Source organism: Hakea prostrata, chromosome 2, assembly GCF_041222555.1.
Source record: "Hakea prostrata isolate BN-2017 chromosome 2, UWA_Hpros_2, whole genome shotgun sequence".
Lineage (NCBI taxonomy): Eukaryota > Viridiplantae > Streptophyta > Magnoliopsida > Proteales > Proteaceae > Hakea > Hakea prostrata.
This window is the reverse complement of record NC_142601.1, coordinates 75,061,100-75,074,887: the sequence shown is the minus strand read 5'-3', so window position 1 is coordinate 75,074,887 and position 13,788 is coordinate 75,061,100.

Here is a 13,788-nt window from a genome sequence, read left to right as displayed (position 1 = left end):
AGGGTTTCATGAGTGTCTTACCTTTACACACGTTTACCACAATGAATCATGCTTTGGCACTTCTCCACGTGCAAGAATCCCACCAAACTTCAAGGTCTTCACCACTCTCAAGCTCTCAGCCTCCCTTGAGCATATATAATGCATTTATGAGGTGGGAGAAACATAAAATAGGATTTTAAGACAAAAATCCCGAAACTGCCCCGAATTTGGGTAGGGGGCGGTCAATCTAGCCATGTAGCCAACCCCAATTGACCGGCCCTCTATTTCCCTCATGCGAAGGCCGATTTGATGGGCTTCAGAGGGTAGAAAGATCATTTCAAGCCCTAATCATTGGTATAGTTTACCTTGACATTTGAGTCCTCTAGCATCAATTTTCGGGCATGCCAAAATCTTCTTAATACCTTTCAAACTGACTTTCTCTCCCCTCTTAAACTCCATTAAAGTGGCCGGGTCTTCTTCATGGTAATCCACTAGAATGGTCCAGAGTTGCCTTTTGCTCGAGCTATGGATTCGCAGATCTGAAATGATGGATTAATAGGTTAGGATTTTAGGGGATTTCACATCCTCCCCCCCCCCCTCCCCTTTAAAAGAAATTTTGTCCCCGAAACTGACACACTTGAGGCTCCAAAGAGGGATGGATACTTTGCTTGCATCTCTTCTTCTTTCTCCCACGATGCTTCTTCAAATGTATGATTCTTCGGTCAAATCTGCACCAATGGTATGGTTCGATTTCGTAGTTGCTTGTCCTTGCGGTCCAAAATTTCAGCAGATTCTTCTTCATAAGAGATGTTTGCACTCAACCCTTTGGGCTATTGTGGTAAAAGATGTTTTGGGTTCTCTACGCATTGACAATGCATAGAAGCATGGAACACATCATGCACAACATACAAAGATGATGGAAATGCTAACCGGTATGCAACCTTCTATATAATTTTAACTGGACCGATATACCTTGGATTGAGCTTCCCCTTGATGTTGAACCTCATCACACGTTTCATCTGCAATACTTTTAATAAAGCTCACTCACCCACTCAAAACTCAAGTTCCGTCCTTCTCTTGCCCGCATATGATTTTCTTCTTGGATTGAGTTGTCTTAATTCTTTCTCGATCAAATAAACCATAGCCCCAGTGGCTTCTATCAACTCAGGGCCAAAAAATCCTTCGCTCTTCAACTTCATCTCAATTGAGAGGAGTTCTACATGCCATCCATACAAGCCTTTAGCGGTGCCATGCTAATAGTGGATTGATAACTATTATTGTAGGCAAACTCTACCAATGCTAGGTTCTCATCCCAACTTCTGCCCATGTCAACTATACATGCATGAAGCATATCTTCCAAAATTTGAATTGTTCGCTCAGATTGTCCATCAGTCCGAGGATGATGCGCAGTGCTCAAATTTAGCTAGGTATCCAAAGATTTCTGCAAACTCTCCAAAAATTTTGAGGTAAATCTCATATCTCGATCCGATACAATGTTTACTGGCACACCATGTAGTCTCACTACATTCTCCACATACAACATTGCCAACCTATCCATGGTGAAGGTAATCTTCATTGGGATGAAGTGTGCCGATTTTGTCAATTTATCCACAACTACCCACATTGTGTCATTACCCTTGTTGGTCTGAGGCAAACTTGTGACAAAATCTATTGTAATATCTTCCCACTTCTAGCTTGGTGCGGAAAATGATTGCAAAAGACCTGCAGATGGTTGTCGAACAACCTTTACCCTTTGACATGTTACTAAGCCACAAAATCCTCAACGTCATTTTTCAGTCCAATCCACCATTAATGCTCTTTCAAGTCTTTGTACATCTTGGTGCTATCGGCGTGTACAATGAACACGGAGTGATGTGCCTCTCTCAAGATCTCTTTCTTAAGTTCTTCATTTGTTGGCACACACAATGTTCCCTTGTACATCAAAGCATTATCAGTAGGCAAGGAGAAATCAAGTACCTCTTGTGGATCCGAAGAAACCTTCTCTATTTTCTCCTTCAAAACTAGATCCGAAGACTGCAAAGTGATGATTCTGTCCCTTAATGTTGGCCTTGTTGAGAAAGCTGCAAGAATCACATTGGAATCTTCCGGTATAATTTCTAACTCTAACTCCATGATGGAGTTCAACAGAGGCTTACTGAGTGCTTTAAGGTCGATCACTTCTCGGGTGCTTCCAGTATAATTTCTAACTCTAACTCCATGATGGAGTTAAACAGAAGCTTATTGAGTGCTTTAAGGTTGATCACTTCTCGGGTGCTCTTTCTTTTTTTTTTTTTTTTCTTTTGGTTGCCAACCCCGGTTTCCAAGGCTTTGCCCTGACTAATCCGGTGTTCGACCCGGGTCGCACACCTGGCTGTGGTGGGTGAGTCTCCTAGTGGGGATTTTTTGCATCCACAAGGTTTCAATACCGCCAGTCTCAAGAAACTTCTGATTTCAGTAACCAACTTGGGTTGGTCCCAATCTGCCATTGCCTTGACTTTATCTGGATCAACACTAATTATTTATGTAGATACCACATGCCCAAAAATACTACTTGTGATAACCTACTTCGAAAACTTTGCAAATAACCTCTTCTCTCGCAACCTCTACAAAGCAAACCTTATGTGTTTGGCATGCTCCTTCTCATCTGTAGAATATATCAAGATATTGTCAATGAAAACCATCACAAATTTATCCAAGACATCATGAAATATTCGATTCATCAAGTCCATGAAAACAACGGATGCATTGGTAAGACCGAACGACATTACATTGAATTCGTAATGACCATATCGAGTCCTAAAAGTTGTTTTGCACGTGTCGCTTGCTTTCACTCTTAACTGGTGGTATCCCAACCTCAAATCAATCTTGGAAAACACAAAGGCTCCTTTTAGTTGGTCAAATAAGTCATCAATCCTTGGCAAGGGATACTTGTTCTAGATGGTGAGCTTGTTCAATCCATGCACAATCTCATGCTCCCATCCTTTTTCTTAACAAACAACACCGGCGCTCCCCAAGGAGACACGCTAGGTTGCATGAAACATTTTTCCAGCAACTCATTCAACTAGGTTGTAACTCCTTTAATTCCATGGGTGCCATCCTGTAAGGGGCTTTTGACACAAGAGCAGCTCTTGTTATCAATTTGATAGCAAACTCCAATTCCCTTTGAGGGGGCATTCCAGGTAGCTCATCGGGAAAGACATCCTTGAAGTTCTTCACCACCTCAAGGTCTTCAATGGACTTCTCTTCTTTTTATCTTCTCTTGTAAGAATAAAGTCTAGCTCCACCAATTAATTCTCTAACTTGGAGTGTTGCTTCTATGGTCTTCCCACTATGCTTTCCTAAATCACCTTGAAATTCAAAAATAGTGCACCATTGGGATGAAATTGGACTTTCTTTTCTGAAAATGAGATGATTGCCTTATGAGCTGTCAACCAATCCATGCCTAGAATTGCATCAAAATATTTCATGTCTAGCTTTACAAGATGGGCATCTAGGTCTTTTCCTTCCACAGATATAGGACAAGGTCCGACCGCTTCATCAACTTTTACTACGGACCAAGTATGTGTGCTAACCATGAACTCATGACTCAGTTTTCTAGGTAGCAAGGAGATATGCTTCACAAATAATGATGCAATGAAAGAGTGTGAGAGTGTCAAATAATACAAATGCATGAATTAAAGATATAAGAAGTGTACTTGTTGCTACATCATGACTTTGGTCTGTCTCTGTCCTAGTCAAATTGAATACCTTCCATACCTGAGGTACTGAGTTAGTCTAACCTCTGTTGCAGGTTGGTTCCTTTTCTAAGGGCACACACGGGACATGTGTCCAAGCTTTTGGCAAATAAAATAGATGATTCATTCTTTCCTAGTGCTGCTCGCCTAGGAGTGGAGACTAGGTGTGAATTTGCATAGACTGGTACCAAAGATTGAGGGGGCACCAATTGGGCAAATTGTAGCACCATCGCTTCCCTGTCTATACCCTGTACCTCTTGGCTAAAACTGTGGTAGGATAGGGTGTAGGTCTGTTGAATCCTTGATTTATGTTCACAAAATGACTGCTTCCTCTATTTGCCAAATTCCTCTGTAACTAATAGCTCTCCCTCTCCCCTTCTTCACTTTTCTTTAGCATAATTTTTATTGGGTTGTATGGCCATGTAAGTCCTGATAGTAGGCCTCAAACCCTTGAAAATTTTCTTAGCCTTCTCAATATCGACCTTCATGAAGATTGGGGCAAAGAAAGAGCTCTTCAAATCTGTTGGTACTCTAAAACTAAAAGTGATCCTTGCTGGAGTGCCATAAACTCAAACTCCTTTGCATCTTTGACTGATGCAGGAAAATTTATTCTAACAAAAGGCTTCTTTGAACACCTCCCATGTCACTTCTTGGTGTTGTGTCGCTAAAATGGGTTGTGTGGCATTCCATCATCCATCTGCTTCATGTTGCAATTTTTTGTTCGGCACACAAAATCTTTTGGTCCTCAATGCACCTTAAATGTCGAAAGGCCTTCTCCATCTCTATTAACCATTTACTTGGTAGTAAGGGATCTTTTGTGATTCCGGTGAATGCTGGGACTTGGAGCTTGAGGAAATGCTCTATGAGCTTGGTATGGGGACCCAAACCATAATTCTCATCATTCCCTCCTTGTGTGGAGGTCCTAGCTTCATTACCATAAGGCATATTTCGATTCCCTTGGTTCATTGCTAGCAACCCCTGTATGAGTGGGTTGATCTGTATTTGCTACTACTGCATCATGTTAGTCATGACACTCAACACATCTTGAGTTGGGACTATAGGTGGAGCATTGGGTAGGCCACCACATTAAGGAGGGGGTGGTTGAGGTACTTTATTTGGGGTAGAAGAGTCCCACTACCATCCTCATGGCTTGAGTTGCTAGCATTGTCATTTCCAACCATTCGATTTCTCAAGTTAACCATCTTGGTAAAATCACCAAACTTCATCATTTCCAAATCACATGAGCATAATCTTAATCATCCAATCTCATGCATTGAATCCAAGAAATATAACCAATTGATCCATACACATGCATAGGAGTCACTTAAAACATCAAAAACACCCAAAAATGACCTTTACTAGGGTTGGACAATCTTGGTAGACAGCCTGCCCCTTCATTGGGACTTCAAAAATGTCTCCGAAAATGATCTGGTAGATTTTCGGTCAACTACCCGTTTTACAACCATTGTTTTGGAAATAAAGGGGGAAATAAGCTCAACGAAGTGATCGGTCAACCACCCAGTCCCCCTGGTCAGGACTCGGCCAAAAATCGGCCAAGTCGGACAGAATGTTGACTCAGTCCATTGACCGCCCAAAATGGAGTCGGTCGGATACGGACTGACTAGTCCGTTCAAAAGGCCAAGAGGGCGGTGAGCAGGTTGTTTATATCCAACCATTGCCCCTCCCCTTGGCCAATTTCTCTTATTTCTTTGGCTCTCTTGCTTTGGTGTGGGATCTTATTGCATTTCCTAGGTGATTTCTTGCTCCGTGCAATGTGCTAGCGCAAATCTAACGACATTTTCTTTGTGAAACCATAGAGCTTCTCTCCTATACCATTTCTTTGTAATTTCGCTTCAGATCCATGCTATATTTGAAGTCTCTCTGCATTTTCACCTAAGAATTTGAATGTTATAGTAGATTCACACCTTCTAAGCATCCTTGTTACATTCCCATGCATTTTAGCTTGGATCTGCATGTCTTTTGCTCCATGTGCAATATTTTTCAAAAAATTCACTATTCATGGCATTTTCTTCTCTTTTCCTTATTTCTCCTTTATTTTCTCTTTTACTCCTAGATGGCTCATTGAGGAGGGAGACACGCACCATGGGTGGTCAGGGTCGGGGTCGTGGACGTGGGATCTAGCGCCCCGATATGTTCGGAACCGCTGAGGCAGAGTTCTTATACAACCACTAGTTCAAAGATAGAGCCATCGAGTACGGTAGGTTTGTGGAGCCTCTCCCCATAGCTCCATTTAGGATCGAGGAGAGATTTGGGGTGTTAGGCTAGAGTCGTTTGTTGGAGCTAGACGAGCCTACCTATCCTGAGCTGGTCCGTTATTTCTATAGCAACCTAACCTTCATAGAACTGGAGGTTGTTGGAGGAGATACAATGCTTTCCATCACGTCTTGGGTGCATGGTATTTACATTTAATTTACTACTGAGTCTCTTTCTTACATTTTGGAAGTACCTTATGTTCATGGTGAGTGGAGATGGATTCTTTCTAGGGGTGGGGATGAGTCCATCCACTACACCAAGCGATTCCTGATCTTTACCATGTTGTGCAATCGTGAGAGTGATCACGTGCGCCAGGGGAGTATGCTTGCTTCTCCCATACTCATCTCTTGAATTGTGAGCCGCAATATTGTGCCCAAAGGTGGGCACTAGGATGAGATTTCTTTTATGTAGGCTTTCATCACCTTTGCTATATATGTGGGGTACCCCCATTGATCTCTCCTACATTATTTAAAGGACGATGATCTATCGGGTGGAGAACCATGGGATGGCAAACCTTAGGTTCGGGCATCTCTTGACCTGCATTCTCAGGTACCTTACAGTGGATTTCAGTGATACTGAGGAAGTATGAGAGAACATGGGCAAGAATATAGGGGGGGAGACTTCTCTCTCAGATGGGTCTTCAGGATGGGCCCAACTCTTTTATGTTATCAGTGGATGGTGAGGAAGATCAAATACATGATGAGGCACCACTCATGAGTTGTATGTAGAGCGAGTCTTCCCGTGCTAGGGAGGTTCCACTGGCACTTGGCTCTCTCACAGTTGACCCCTCTCAATGGGCGATGCTTTTGGCTTTTGTGGGGAGGATCGAGCTCATCCAGCACCATGTGGCGTGTCAGATGGTGGAGATTGAGACCCTCCAACAAGATATGTTCTGGCAAATTAGCGACATACATGACTGTGTTATCCACTAGGAGAACTTTCTACGCCAATACAAACCTCCGACTCCACCACCTTAGTTTGCCTTTTGATGCTTGTTTGATTCTCGAGCTACCCAACTCAGCTTATGTTAGTTATGGACATGTATTGTGTACTTTTTATGCATGATTGTTCACACTCTTGCACTTGATATTGGGTTTGTAATAATTTAAAGACTTATGCACTTTTATTATTCATATATTTGTAGCTTATGCTTGCTTATTTATTCTCACCATGTGACTTTGGGTTTGATGTTGTTCTTGTGGATCATTTTAGTTAGCTCTATTAGACTCATACACTCCATTGTGTATTTCAAGTTAGTGATTGAAACCTATTATTCACTTCTAACCTAGTTGAGTCACTTATGGATTGGTGACTCAAGATTCACCCACTATATAGTATTAATGTTAGGATTGAAAGTGAACCTAAAGCTCTGATATCGACTTTTGTCACACCCCACCCAGCCGGATCCGGACTCACCTGAATACTCGTGGGGGTGATAATACTATAGGATCTAGGTTCAATGTCAATCCCAAACAATAATATGACATAGCATAATCTGAGACAAGAAAGTAGAATAAAGTATCAAATCAAGGTCAAAATATCAAAGTTATTATAGTTGTTGTTCCAAAAACCTGTTCGGCAGCACAAGTGAACACCTGTAAAAACACGATCAACCTGGTTGGTCGAGGAATATCTCCGAAGATTAAGTCAGTGGAAGCGCACAGTTTTGGAAGAAGAAAACACTAGTTGCAGAGCTCAAAATGCTAGAAAGAGTAACTTGAGAAGGCGTACCTGATAATGGTAAAGGCATGGGTATTTATAGCTTAGTAGGTTACCTTGGTTGTGCAATGATGGAGTTCAACTTGAACTCTATAATTGTTGCTAGCCTCCTAGAGGAGAGGAGGAATCTTATTCGCCGAGAGAGTATTACTTGGATTGTAGTTGTGGAGTCTAATTTAGACTTTAATAGCAATTCAAACTATCCAACTTGATCATGTTCCTTATCCCTATCTTTAAGGAGGTTGGTTACGATTCATATTGTACACGTTGCTTAGTGCATACGTTACATATGTTTATTCGTGGTCTGACCAAGATTTGGTTGGTCATGTTTTATCCTTGGTCGACCTAGGTTGGCCTATTATTGTTCGGTCACATCATAAGCCCCCCAGTCACTTGATCACATTAACTCCGTGCATGGGCCAAGGGACTAAGTTTTTCCCACTCATGCTTCGATTTGGTCGGGTAATTTTTTACTTGACTTGTGCTGGGTTAATTTTAAAGACAGCACAAACGACACATTCGATGTTGATGTGTGATATGGAGAAATTATGATCAAACCGGGCACGTTCGACCCGACCCGGTCGAGCGGGCCGCCGCCCCGGGACCGGTCGAGATGGCCGGGAAGAAAACTTATTCAGCTACAAGCACGCCCTAATCCTACTTATGAATTAGGTTAATTACCCTAATGATAGTAGACTCGAATTGACGGCTGCGGCTAATCATTATCGAAGGGATAATCACCGCATAACCGAAAGGTTATCTCAGGAGTCCTCTACTAGTCCAAACTAGTAGAAGTCTATTGCTCAACGGATCTAACTGTTAAGATCCAACGACTACCCGAAGAAGGCTCAAGTGCATCCAACGAAGGAGATTCGAAGGTACACTCTATATAAACCTCACTGCCATACGAGGTGAAATACACAATCTGAGACTCAGACTCAGATTCAGATACATACTGATAGACGTAAACTATCAGCGGCTTACGATCTAGATCACCTTTCCCAGTTCTTTATTCCTTAGCTCTGTGCTTCAAGCAGAGCCGTTTGTGATTAAGTTCATCAACTGACTTAGCCTTCGGAGGTGGACTCCCGACCCCCGCGGTCGGGCCACATCTGACGCTTTCGTTTTGCAGGTCATCACTAGGAGATCTAAGGGCTGAGCAGATTTTGGACGCATCATTTGGCGCCGTCTGTGGGAAACGACTTGAAAAGCCATGGTGACTAGATCAGCAGCAGCCGCTGCACAATGCGATTCCGGTGTTCAAATCCCTAGAGCGAATAATCCAGATATTCCCCAGGGAAGCCAAAATCCTATCGAGGTAGATGGTGGTCAGGGAGGACGTAATCCTCCTGATACATTCCAAGATCAATTGAATCAGGTAAAGATTCAACTTTTGGAGGTGAGCCAAGCACTCTGCATGCTCATCAGACGAGTGGTTTTACCACAAGAACCTGATCAAAGCGATTCAGGGAGACATGCATTGCCACGTGATCAATGATTGGCTGAAGACCGGAATATCAGTCAGAATTTTTGTGAAGGAGACTGAGGACCTAGGAGGATTGACGATCAACCTAGGCAAGACGATCGGTTCGATAGACCGCAAGAGAGTACAACTGATTCAAATACAAGGTTGGATACAGGGGTAAGAACTCACTCACCAACTGTCAGAAAAACCATTCGTGATGATCGAGCAGTTCGCGACGAGCGGAATGACGAGCGGAATGTTCGGGAAGGACGGGCTGTTCGTGATGATCGAATAACACGGGATGATCGTGTTAATTGAGGTCGTGATCATATCGCTGAAGATCACCCGACCCAGATTGGTCAGGAATTGGCCAACATTAATGAGAAATTAAGGCAGTTGGCTGAGGGAAGGATAACTGAGGATATTTACTCAGTCATTCGGAAGACCCCCTTTGCCGAGCCAATTGCGGGATATCATTTTCCCCATAACTTTTGTTTGCCTACCTTTTTTACATTCGATGGCTCCGGAGATCCAACAGCTCACATTGGTTATTACCAACAGACCATGGCAGTTTCAGGTAATTCTAATGAAATTTTATGCAGGGTTTTTGGTTCATCTTTAACTGGAGCAGCACAAAAGTGGTTTTCGAACCTCCCCTCTAGAAGATCGTAAACTTTGATGAATTGGCGCGCAAATTTATAGGGCGATTCCAGAGTGGAATACAGGTCAAAAAGACAGAGGAAACTTTGTTTACTGTCAGACAAGGAAAAAGCGAATCAATCAGAGAGTTTCTGAAAAGATTCAACAAAGTAACGATGGAGATAGAAAATTTGGATGAGCAAGTAGCCAAAACTGCTCTATTCACGGGACTCACTAATCAGAAACTCCTGGAGTTATTACTACAGGATATGCCTACGACTTATGCTGAGTTGGTACAGAGATGCCAGAAGCAGGCTGAAGTCATGGAGATTCTAGATGCGCACCAAGGAGATAATAAAGTCTCCAATAAGGAACAGAAGGCTCCTGAGCAGAAGCAAAAGCCAAAGAAAAATGTCCGTGATCGGGTTGGAAAATCTCAGGCTTGGCGCCAAAGGTCTCCCGGTAAAAGTGAGTACACTCCATTGAATGTTCCTCGGGCTGAGATTTTAAATATCATCAAAAGAAAAAATATCTTGAAGTGGCCGCCTAAAATTCTTTTGAAACCCGGAGAGCAGCAGGATCGAGAAAAGTATTGCCGATTCCACAAGGACTATGGGCATTATACAAATGACTGTCGTCATCTGAAAGCAGATATTGAGAGATTAATATCTCAGGGACACTTGTCCAATTTTGTTAGCAGAAGGAGGGAGGAGCCACGTGAGCCACGTGCGGCTGCTCCTAAAAGGGATCGTTCGGTTAGTTCAGAACGATCAAGGGAGGCTCCGAAGTCTAAGAAGGGCAAGGAGGTGATTGAAGCTACTCGGTCACCGATCCTTACCATCTTCGGGGGACCAAAGCCCGAATCACTTCGGAGTTTGAAAACAAAATCCAAATTTGTCGGAACCGGAGAGGATCAGAAGCGAAAAAAGCTGAATGGTGAAGATTCTATCACCTTTGGCTAGGAGGACGAAAGAGGCGTTTGTTTACCTCATGATGACGCCATAGTCATCAAGGTAGAGATTGCACGTCGGGAAGTGCATAGAGTTTTGGTTGATACAGGGTCTGCAGCTAACCTAATTTCTTATGAAGTGTATCAAAAATTGAAGGTGGATCAGGCCTTGATGGAACCTTCATCCACACATCTATATGGTTTTGCAGGGTCATCTGCTATGGCGAAAGGATCTGTCCAGTTGGACTTATCTATTGGAAGTTTTCCTAAGGAAACAACCGTCCGAATCAATTTTTTGGTGGTTCGGGAACTGCCAGCTTACAATGTTATCCTCGGGCGACCATCTTTATCCAAGATAGGTGCTATTGTTTCGACAAAACACCTGAAGATAAAATTCCCGACTGATATGGGAATTGGTCAAGTCTCCTCTGACCAGAGGATCTCTCGACAATGTTACGTTGCCTATTTAAAAGACAAGGAGGGCCCGAGGAAGGTAACTGCCCTACCTATAGAAGTTCGGGACGATCGGGAAGAAGTAGAGATGCAAAGACCCGAACCAGTGGAGAAGCTGGAACAAATCAAGCTGTGTACCGAGGATGAGAAAAAGATTACTTATATCGGGTCTAAACAGCTGGAGGAATTTAAAGATGAGTTGAAGTTATTTCTTCAACAGAATAAAGATGTATTTGCATGGTCTGCTGAAGACATGCCAGGAATCGATCGGGCTGTCGCAGAGCATAAACTCTGGATAGATCCTAAGGTGAAACCAGTGATACAGAAAAGGAGAAATTTCTCCATTGAAAAGTATGAAGCCGTTCGTAGTGAAGTTGAAAAACTCAAGAATTCTGGTTTCATAGAACCAATTGAATGCCCAACTTGGTTGGCCAACGTGGTAATGGTAAAAAAGGCGAATGGGAAGTGGAGGATGTGTACAGACTACACAGATCTTAACAAGGCTTGCCCTAAAGATTGCTATCCGTTGCCTCGGATTGACCTCTTGATAGATGTGACTGCAGGATATGAAACTCTAAGTTTCATGGATGCCTACTCAGGGTATAATCAGATCCTTATGAATAAGGAGGATGAGAAGTTTACGGCTTTCATGACTGATCGTGAAAGGTATTATTATAAGGTCATGCCTTTTGGCCTGAAAAATGCAGGAGCCACATATCAGAGGGCCGTCAACAAGATTTTCAAAGATTTGATAGGGAAGAATGTTGAAGCTTACGTTGACGACATGCTTGTAAAGAGCTTTACAAAAGTAAATCATATTGCAGATTTGACTGAGGTATTCTCAGTACTGCGAAAGTATCAAATGAAGCTGAACCCAGAAAAGTGCGCTTTTGGAGTTTCTTCAAGAAAATTTTTGGGCTTCATGGTGTCACAGAGAGGAATTGAGGCTAATCCTACCAAAATACAAGCTCTGGTTGATATGGAGGCTCCCAAAACTATTCGTGATGTGCAGTGTTTAACAGGGAGAGTTGCTGCTTTGAATCGATTCATCTCCAAGTCTGGAGAAAAATGTTTGCCTTTCTTCAAGGCACTCAAAGTTTGATGGGCAGCAAGGAAGCAAAATGGACCGAAGAGTGCTAGAAAGCTTTCGAGGAGTTAAAAGAAGCATTCGGACAACCACCGATCTTGTCCAGACCAGAAAAGGGGGAAATATTACAGCTATATCTAGCGATGTCCCTTTTAGCGATCAGTGCAGTACTTGTTCGTGAAAAAGATAAAAAACAGTGGCCGATTTACTATGTAAGCCACGTGTTGCTAGATGCGGAGACAAGATATTCGCAGATTGAGAAGCAGGCTCTGGCTCTCATGATGGCCGCCAGGAAGCTAAGGCCATACTTTCAGGCTCATCCAATTGAGGTATTTACAACTTTTCCTCTTAGTAAAGTTCTAAATAAACCTGATTTATCTGGAAGGATGGTGTCCTGGTTGGTCGAACTCAGCGAGTTCCAAGTGAGCTTTAAGCCCAGAACCGCAATCAAGGCTCAGGCATTAGCCGATTTTGTAGTAGAAACTATCGCACCGGTGGAATCCACCATCGAGGATCCCATTATACCAACCACTTGGGAGGTATATGTAGATGGTTTGAGTAATAAAGATGGAGCAGGAGCTGGAATTCTATTAAAAAGTCCAGCAGGATTTATTATTCGATATGCTTTAAGATTTGCATTTGAAGCAAGTAATAACGAAGCAGAATATGAGGGCTCGATAGCTGGACTTCGGTTGTCAAAAGCATTGTCTATTGCAGACGTTACTATTTATAGTGACTCTCAACTTATAGTCAACCAAGTCCAGGGGGAGTATGGTATTAAAGAACCACGCTTGCAGAAATATCAAGAGATAGTGCAGGCATTTCAAAACCAATTTCGGAATTTGAAGATATCTCAGATTTCGAGGAATGAAAATTCAGTGGCAGATGAGCTATCCCGACTAGCCAATGCCAAAGAAAAGAATCTAGACCCTTCGGTTTATATTGAAGAGATAACTTTTCCAAGTTATCATGAGAAAGAAATTTCTTATATTGAAGCAGAGCATTGCTGGATGGATCCGATAATCGAGTATCTGAGAGATGACAAATTACCTGAGGATCCGAAAGAGGCAAGGTTGATCAAGATACGATCAGCGAGATTTGTCATTCAGAATGGGAGACCATACAAAAGATCTTATTCTGGACCCCTTATGAGATGTATAGGCCCCGAAGAAGCAAAATCAGCTTTGGCTGAGGTTCATGAAGGAATTTGTGGAGCTCACATGGGTGGACGAGCCCTGGCCCACAAAATTCTAAGACTTGGGTTATATTGGCCTAAGATCCAAGAGGCTGCTATGGAATATGTTCGTCGGTGTGGTAACTGTCAAATTCATGCTACAAGATCGAAGCGCCCCGCTGAAACCATGACTTCAATTCTAGATCCCATTCCCTTTGCGATGTGGGGAATTGATATCATGGGCAAATTCACCAAGGCGTCAGGTGGACGGGAATATCTGATAGTAGCAATTGATTACTTCACGAAATGGGTTGA